This window comes from Stylophora pistillata, chromosome 3 (genome assembly GCF_964205215.1).
Source record: "Stylophora pistillata chromosome 3, jaStyPist1.2, whole genome shotgun sequence".
Classification (NCBI taxonomy): Eukaryota; Metazoa; Cnidaria; class Anthozoa; order Scleractinia; family Pocilloporidae; genus Stylophora; species Stylophora pistillata.
In genome coordinates, this window is record NC_142521.1 from 2579190 (window position 1) to 2588827 (window position 9638).

A 9638-nucleotide genomic window follows, 5' to 3' on the forward strand; every position below is an offset into this window, starting at 1 on the left:
AAATGCTGTCATTGTTTGATCAGTCGAAATTCCGAGAAAACGGGGGTTTAGAATAGTTAAAAGGGAATTCCAAGAATCGCAATTTCTCTTCACAAATTACTTTAGTATATATCGGTTGGAACAATTTCAATGCAGCTTAAGGGAAATTGTAGCTTTCGTTTAAGGAATTACTCGTTTTGACTCAACACGATGTAAAAGGGGAATCCCCGAACCTCCAATTATTCATTTGATGCAGTTTCGCTTTCATAACACTTTTTTTTAGATAACCTTCTCGTGTTTTCAGTCCTTGTGGCCTGCGTGTACAGGCAATTTAGAAAAGCATCCTTGTTGCAAGGGCCTATTCTGCCGAAGAAACGACACTTAATGGCTTTTAATTTATCTCTTCGGGAGGAAATGAGGGAAGAAGACATGCCTAAAAGCATCATAGTGTCAGATATTACTCCAGGAACCAAACAAGAATCCATTGTTATTCACTTTCAGCAACTTAAATTATTGCTAAATAAAGTAATAATCTTTATTTAGCAATAATTTCCATAAAATCCTCTACAATACAAAATATTAACAGCGTAAAAAAACGATCCAAAATAACTCACTTTCGGCTCACATCTACTCCTTTTTTTTTAATGTAAAAGTGTCTAGAAAACTATAAATAACGGAGTCAAATCTGAACAGATTCAAAGTCTAATAATCTGAATAAATAAAGTGATTATTATTATTATTATCATTATTATTATTATCATTATTATTTACTGATTGTATACTGCCTCACTATATCCCCCTTATATTCGACATTTCAAACGCAATTTGCCAAATATATCACCACAAGTATTTTCTGTGGGCTGGAAAATATTATATCATACCAAAACACATCCAGCTAAGAGCTTTTTTTCTAAGTATGTTTAATTACATGTATAATTAACCTTACACTTTGTGTACGGAAAGCATAATTTTCAGTACACACATGGATAATAAGGAGAAATATCCTGAACCGCATACAGTCCTTATTCAAGAAAATCATTATACATTAGTATATCGTTCCGCATACACAATGTATAATGCTTCATTACACCTTATATTCGACATTTCATGCAGTGAATGTTCGAAGGAGACCAGTTAGTTTTCACCATCAGACGTCAGGGCATATTTACTTCGAGGGGTGCTTGGAATCTATCACGGCTGTCCAAGTCTTCTGGCGAGTTGAAACGACGCGAATAAAAAATGATAATAGATAAACAAAGAAGCAGAAAAATGTGAGCGATGAAATAGTCTATCATAAACCCATGTTGTATCCTACTTCATTCACTGAGTGTGTGTAACTATGATTACTCACGACAGTTTGTCTCAGATTCGTAGTAATTTATCAACACAGAAACATAATCGATAGTTTTATTTCTCACTATGTATAGCTGCGGAGACAGTTTTAAAGGAAGAACACAAGGTTGAAGGTGTAGTGCTTAAGGTTGATCGGGTACCCCACAGAAGGACTCAGAAAGTGATCAACGGCGAGGTATGTTGATCGTTGTGGACTGTCACGCAACGTTTTTGCGTGACGATTCTCCTGGATTGCATACGATCCAACCAAGTGACGGGGATTAAGAGCTTTCATATCTTTCGATGTTTTCTTCGAAAACATACCGCACATGGATGAAAACGAGAAAGTTAGGTAGACGTTAGTTAGAAGCTCTCGCATTGATGAATTCCGCGTAAGGTTGGTGATTATCTGACATGATCTCAGGTTGTTAAGTTGACTTCTTGGTTTCTCTGCGTAGGAAATTTTTACTTTTGAATTAAGTCCATCTTTTCGAAGCGAGTCTATCTTCAACAAAGAGTAGCCTTCAGAATAGGCGATTTTTTAAACTGATTTTTCGGGCGAGCGCCGTGCGGAAGGCAAACCTTTAAAAAACTGACGAACACGAGTGGCGAGAGATGCGAGGAGAGAAGCGGTTTTCGATAGGTGAAAGTACTAACCCCACTCTATGATATGCTCTCCTATTTGCCCAGGATATTATTGTCTTTAGATATTTTCTCAGGTGACAGCAAAGTTTGATCCCGTCTGGTCGGGTATTCCTCCAAAAGGGGCGAGACAGATTTTGGAAAAAATAAAAGTGGCCATAGATGTGTCCGTTCGGTGGGAAGAGAATACCGTTGTTATATCTGGCACCTTGAAGCAAATTAATGATTGCCATCTCCTGATAAGGAGGTTCTTAAACGAGGACAAAGAAATTTTTGCGCAACTAAACAATCTTCGCCTGACGGCCAAAGACCCATATGAAGTCATAGAAATCGAGAGTGGTGGAACAGGAAAGGTGGTCTCAACCTTAGCTGGAAGCTCTGAAGTGATCATAGCTACAAGAATCGATGAAAGTCCCGGAGCAAAGGTCATCCCTGTCAATGAAGTCAACAGCGACGATCAGGAAGGACGTGTATATCCCACAACAGAGGCACGATGGTTTCAAGTACATCCATATGCCTTCCGCTTTATGGAGAAGGTTTACAAAAAGAAGTTAAGTGAAATCAGTGGAGAATGTCTTGTGGAAGTTACCTCTTCGGCTTACGGTGCTCGAGTTATGCTTCAGCCTAAACAAGACTGTGATCTTACAACATACAACACTGCCTGCAGTAAGCTTTCAGAACTTGTCAAATCTGTCACTCAGGGTATGGTTACCAACGAGCTGGATTTAAAAGGTGTAGACGAGGACTCAGCCAAAGTTTTAATGGAATGCATTGAGACCATGTACCCAGTGATCATAGACAGGCCCCAAGAACACGGTCCGTTTTTAGTGTATGGTGATGCTGCATCTGTAGAAGAAGCCAGGCGAACTGTAAAAGGAGGAATCAGTCAACAGGAAAGCTATGATATTGGCCTTGCTGCTCAAGAAATGGCAATGGTAGCACCGGAAATGATTTCTTTTGAAACTTCAAGTTATCGATCAGAAAATGGTGTGTATATCTCCCTTCGTTAGGGAGACATTACTACCGAGGAAGTCGATGCAATCGTGAATCCTGCTAACAAACTTTTGTCCCACGGCGCTGGCCTTGCAAAGTTGATTGTCCAAAGAGGTGGACTTGAAATCCAGAGGGAATCTGACAAGTTGATACGAAAACGCGGTTTTCAATCATTACACACTGGAGACGCAGTGCATACAGTCGCAGGAAATCTTCGTTGTAAGTTTGTCATTCATGCCGTCGGTCCCGAGTGGGTCAAACACTCACATACAGACAATATGAAACTTCTTCAGAAGGCGTGTCTCCAAAGTCTTAAACTAGCATCTAAACTTGGTTTATCATCCATTGCTATACCAGCGATTAGTTCCGGTATCTTTGGTGCCCCTATTGACATATGCGCCTTTGCCATGTTAAACGCGGTGGAGGAGTATCTCACAATGCCGACCGTAACAAAGAAAGAAGTTACGAAGAAAAAAGGGTCAAAAGAAAGCATCCAGAAACACAAAGAAACAGGAAAAAAGAAAACATCGACCGAGCTTCCGAAGGAGAGACCAAGCAAAACTATCGATGGAGAAAAAGAGGAAGCAAATCCAAGAGGCTTTCTTGACGACATTCGTTTTGTTCTCATTGACGCCGACTCAATGGATGTTTTCGAGAAAATGTTCAATGAAAAGTTTGGTGGCGTTACAGATGACGTCGTCGATGACTTTGAGGATATCGATGACGAACATGATGACGATGAAGTTTAGCGCGAGGAAATCACGGCACCAATCTTAAACTAGACTTGTACTCGTAACCGGAACTGTCATTGGGGAAGGTTTACTATGTTCAAACGTTCTTTTTTAACAGTTTCCTTCCCCGCTACGTTAGATGACTGAAAGTCATAATATCACTGCAGATACTGTTTTATCCTCATCAAGCGGTGGCTAGTGCCGAGTTTAGAGTGTGATCATAACGAATCGTTTTAATTCTATCATAGACAAAGGTCGATTGAAAGGGCATGAGATAAACGCGATTAGTTGTGACGGACTTGATCGGCCACTGGAAGCCTCACTGACTGCTTGGTGATATTTAAACATATTCGTCATACCAAGTTTGCACGGGCCGGTTGTACCTACATACTTTGTCCAAAGAACTCTGTGATACGTTTGAGTTATAGAAAATTAAAATTGTTTGTTACAAGTACGCAGTTTAATAGACCAATTTACCGACTCTAAGTTGATTTAGACGATTTTGCAGATTGTGAAAAGTTTAAGCCAACTCAAACCTAGATCTGCCGTGCTTGATCTTTTTCTTAGGTGTGGTTGTGCAGGCGGAGCCTGTCGACCAATCGCATGATACCACTGTCCACATACATATACATATTTCTGATCGGTATTACGCTGTCCCCTTACTCAGTGTGAGTGAGCATCATTGCCAACGTGCAAATGTGTGTGAACAAAAGTCCCCTTCAAGATACTCTCCTTTTGTTGAAAGACCCCTCCCTAAAAAAAGTTAAAGATAACATGACTTTCTAACTATCTTTCATTACGAATTGACAGAAACGATGGAAGTGCAAAATATTTCGAATGATACATATTGCCCCCCATCACACTTTGCGAATACCTCCGCACTTCTCAACTAGAAACTTTACACATTCACCACCTCTGAAAAGTCTATTTCCTCGATTTTTTTTCTTTTTCTTTTTCTTTCAGATCCACCTCTTGAAGTTTAACATTTCTGATAAGGAAATTTAAACACCGCTTTCAGTTTTCCCAAAACAACTTTACCTCTATTGCTGGTAGAATCGCTATTGAGCGGCTACCGTAATCCTCCTGTTTCGTATTTTCCTCTTGAGTCAAAAGCCAAACAGAATTCTTGTGCGATCGTCTTTTCTAATTACAATCCTTTGACAACAGCTTCAGAGGTCTTGAGTTTCAGCACTGTCGATTACATGTTGCAGGTTTCGTCTGGCAGCTTGCAAGACCACGACGGCGTTGATGAGGCCATTGTTGTCCTTGAAAGAAACAACGGACAAAAAGCAGTGATTAGGTGTCCACGCCTGCCCATGTTTTTGCTGTTGTTGGTGTGGCTTCCCAAAAAGTGTTGCAGCTGCAACGATTTTTCGAGTGGTTTTAACGGTTTTCTATTCAATAAACGAGAGAATCAATAAGAATGCATTTGTCTTGATAGGGGGACGTTTGTCTTGACACAAGATGGTTAAGAGAGAGAGAGGAATAACCTGTATTCTCAAGGCACCGTGGCCATAAATAAGATGGCTTTTACGGCCAACTGTTAATTTCTTTCCGTTATGGTTTAAAGACAGTTTTTACGGTTACCCTTTATCTACGACTATCGGTTGAAATTTATAAATTTTTAAACCTCATAGTAGTATATTTTGATGTATTACGACTAACGGTCAACTCCATGGAGTCCCCCTGATAGGCCTGTCTTGATTGTGTTCGTTACTAAATGGTGGAAATTTGCGCACTGGAATTCCAAATTGCTGCTAAAAAATTGCCAACAATCTAAAGAAGTGGTAACCTAAATTTTAAAAGTTGCTACCTAAATTTCTTGAAATTTTGATATAGTAATTTATGATCCATCAAATATTTTTTTTCATGCGCAATTGGTGTAAACGCACCACGTGATGAATATTCCCCAGAAAAAAACTGGGTGATCCGAGAATATCACCCAAGTGATATTCCCCTAAAGATTTATTTTTCGTTCTTCACAATGAATATATCTTATTAGATGTTTGGTTGTGTATTATCGCTGAGTATTTTTACGAGTTGTGCCGTGTTTTGACGGGCTCGTAGGGCAGGTCAAAATACAACCTACGAGTAAAAATACGGCAGCGATACTACTAACACAACAAAACGTCTAATAAGAGATTTGAATAAAGGCTGAAAGTTTCTAAAGAAACTGTGGTACTGCGTCGGTGGAAGTTGAAATTGAAAATTGGCCACTGTAACGAATAAAAAAGCTGACGTCTCGAGCGTTAGCCCTTAGTCAGAGCGAATGGAGGAATTGTGGGTTGTATGTGGGTCTATATGCAGAAAGCGGAGCTACGCCATTGGTGGGAACATGGCGACGAGCAAAACACGAATAAATTAGTGGAATGAAGTTAAAGCGTTCGTTGATACCTGTGGGATTAAGAGTGCCGATTTGAAAGATAAACTTTTGTTCAAGAGTTTTGCGGGTTTCCGTGTTGCCTAAATGTAAGGAAAGACCGCAGATTGCCATATGTTGTTTAGAATAATTAGGTAAATAGAAGTCTCTAGCGACTGGTTTTGATGTGTCCTTGTCCTGATTCCTTTCTACGTTGCGAAGGTGTTCTCGGAATCGGTCACCTAGTCGTCTTCCTGTTTCGCCGATGTATAACTTTTTGCAATAAGTGCAAGTTATGCAATACATTACGTTGGCGGAGGTGCACGTGAAGGTATCGGTGATCTTAATGGATCGCTTGGGTCTCGATATTTTCTCAGCGTTGTGAACGAAATGACAAGTTTTGCATCGTGCGCGAGCGCATTTAAAAGTGCCGGTTTGGTTATTAGCTTGGAATGAACTTCTGACCAAAAAATTGCCTATGTTTTTGTCGCGTTTGAATGAAATAAGTGGAGGTTACCAAAAGATAGTGCCAGTCTGGATCGTTTTGAAGTAATTTAAAGTTTTTAAGAATAATGGATTTAAATGAGTGGTTGTGAGGGTGAAACGTGAGAGTGAATGGAATGCGGTCGGAATTTTCGTTCTGTGACGTTTGTAGTGCTGACTGTCGATCATTAAGTAGGGCGCGGCGGTGACGCGCTTGAACGACAGAAACATGATAACCACATTTTTCGAAAAACTGCCACATGGACTCTGATTTGTGGGAAAAATCAGAGTCGTCACTACATAAACGACGAAGTCTTAGAAACTGAGAAAAGGGAAGGGAATTCTTAACATGAGATGGATGCGAAGATGAATACAACAAGTAACTGTGTGAGTCTGTAGGTTTGTGATACACACTAGTGGATAAACCGTTGTCTTCAATTGAAACTTTGATATCTAAAAAGGATAAAGAATTGTCGGAAATTTCCCAGGTATATTTTAGAGCTGGGTGAAAAGAGTTGGCTGCGGTTATGAATTGAGTGAGCTCCTCTCTGTTAGAGGAGGTAGCACCGATACAGTCGTCGATGTAGCGACCGTAGAGTTCAAGTTTGGAGCCAATGTATTGGCTAAAAAATTGGTGTTCAGCAAAACCTACCAAAAGATTGGCATAACTGGGTCCCATTTTGGTACATACGGCTTCGCCGTTGGTTTGTGTGAAAAAGTTGTCCCCGAATGAAAAAAATTAAGCGTGAGCACTAGTTCCGGCCAAGCTGAGTAGGGTTTCAGATTTAGGTTCCTTAACAGTACGTTGATCAAAAAAATGTTTGAGGGCCAGAAGACCTTCGCCATTAGGAATGACAGCGTAAAGAGATGTAATGTCCACGGTGAAAATAAGTTTGTCTTGGCCAAGAAAATTAAGGTCGCGAAAACTTTGAAGAGCGTGTTGGCAGTCTTTGATATGTGACGGTTAAGTTTAGACGATGGGAGCCATAATTTTGTCTAAATAGCTGGAAATAAGTTCGGTAGGGCAACTGCAGGCCGAGACAATGGGCCGACCTGGGTTGTTAGGTTTGTGAATTTTAGGTAAAAAGTAAATAAAAGAAGTTCTAGGAGTGGTGATGATGAGATTTTTTGCAGTGGCAAGCAATTCTTGTTTAGCTATGAGTTCGTTAATCGTATTTTTTGACGATGTTTTGATTGACGGAAGTAAGATCTTTGTCGACCTTTTGATAAAAAGAGGTGTCAGAAAGTTGCCGCAAAGCTTCTTTTTGGTAGAGGTCGGTCCGCCAAACAACTACTGAGCCGCCCTTGTCTGCCGCTTTAATAACGATGTCTTTGCGTTTTTTAAGGCTTTTTAGTGCCGACCCCTCTTCAGATGAAAGATTGGAAAATCTGGTAGTGCGATTGAAATTAAGTTTGTTAATATCGTGGCGACATTTTTTGATGAAAAAGTCTAATGTTGCGAACTGACCCTCTGGGGGAGTCTATTTAGACTTTCGAATCTGAAGTGTTTCGAAAGTATCTTTGTTCGAGGTGTTAGAATCATCCCCTTTGTCATGAAAAGGATTTTAAATGAACACAGCGAAGGAATTTTTCTAGGTATTGTTTAACTGAGAATTCGTCCGTTGTTTTAGAAATGGGAACAGAATTTAAACCCTTAATTTGCTGAGGACGGATTTTTCTGAATCGGAAAGTGAAAGATTTTCTGGAATGGTAACCACGGTTTGAGGTTTTCTGGTGATATGCGCGCGGTTAGCAATTTGGGGACCGATAAGTTGGTCAAGTTTTTGGGTCTTAATTTGGTTCAAGTGATTGAAAAAGATCACCGATCACTTCACGTGCACCTCCGCCAACGTAATCTATTGCATAGCTTGCACTTATTGCAAAAAGTTATACATCGACGAAACAGGACTGAAGACGACTAGGTGACCGCTTCCGAGAACACCTTCGCGACGTAGAAAGGATTCAAGACAAGGACGCATCAAAACCAGTCGCTGGAGACTTTAATTTACCTAATTATTCTAAACAGCACATGGCAATCTGCAGTCTTTCCTTACATTTAATTAGGCAACACGGAAAGCCACAAAACTCTTGAACAAAAGTTTATCTTTCAAATCGGCACTCTTAATCCCACAGGTATCAACGAACGCTTTTCATTCTACTAATTTATCCGTGTTTTTCTCGTCGCCATGTTCCCACCAATGGCGTAGCTCCGCTTTCTGCATATAAACCCACACACAACCCACAATTCCTCCAGTCGCTCTGACGAAGGGCTAACGCTCGAAACGTCAGCTTTTTTATCCGTTACGGTGGCCAATTTACAATTTCAACTTAGTTGATATATTACCTATATATTACCTATATATCTCCCCAATCACATAATTGTTTCGGTCGCATTGTTAATGATATTAGCTTGCTTTATGCTAGATAACTCGATTGGAGATCGGAGAAAATTACGCATGACATTCGCTGAAGAAAACGATTAAATCACTCTAAAAAAAAACTTTTAAATTCCATTCTTTTTCACAATATTCTGTACATTTACTTAAGAGAAATTCCCGTCAGTATAAACTGCTGAAATTAAGTGTTTGTAGCTAAATTTAAAGATTTCAGGTTTACATTGTTTCCTCGGTGGTCCGCATAAGTTGTTTGCTTGCTCTCTTAATATTCTGATTAGGGATCTTGTTTGATTCCCACCACAAATATTTTGTTAGTGACATTTATCTACAATGCCTTTCAGGTTCTCATATCACTCCGTTACTATGCCTCAGGGAGTTTTCTCAAAGTCATAGCTGATACCATGGGAGTATCAAAGGCACGTGTAAGCAGATCATTGCTTGCTGTCTCCAGGTGCCTGGAGAGAATGTCTCAAAACTGGATAGTGTTTCCCACACGAAATACTGATTTGAATGTAAGTAATGCTTGAAGCGTAACTGTAAATTACAGAATAGCCAATGTGTGGAAAGGTTTGAAAAATGTTAACTTAAATATGTGGGCAAATTTCAATTCTCAATTGTTTCTCAATCTAAAGCAAAGCAGGTGCTCTTACTGGTTGATTTATTGTCTACTATTTGCCCATGGGTGTACACTTATGACATTTGTGGTTCTGTGATGTAGCTCAA

General features: G+C 39.9%; 1 non-coding gene and 1 pseudogene across 1 annotated transcript; one reads left to right on the top strand and one right to left on the bottom strand.

The window, feature by feature from the left end:
• The first annotated feature begins 26 nt into the window (after positions 1–26).
• Positions 27–4131, top strand: LOC111327778 (uncharacterized). Its single transcript, XR_015998393.1, has 3 exons — positions 27–504; positions 1346–1507; positions 2019–4131. It is a non-coding gene; the product is annotated as an uncharacterized LOC111327778 (transcript).
• A 1619-nt stretch (positions 4132–5750) lies between these two features.
• On the bottom strand, positions 5751–7815 carry LOC148734091 (uncharacterized; annotated as a pseudogene).
• Positions 7816–9638: the final 1823 nt, after the last annotated feature.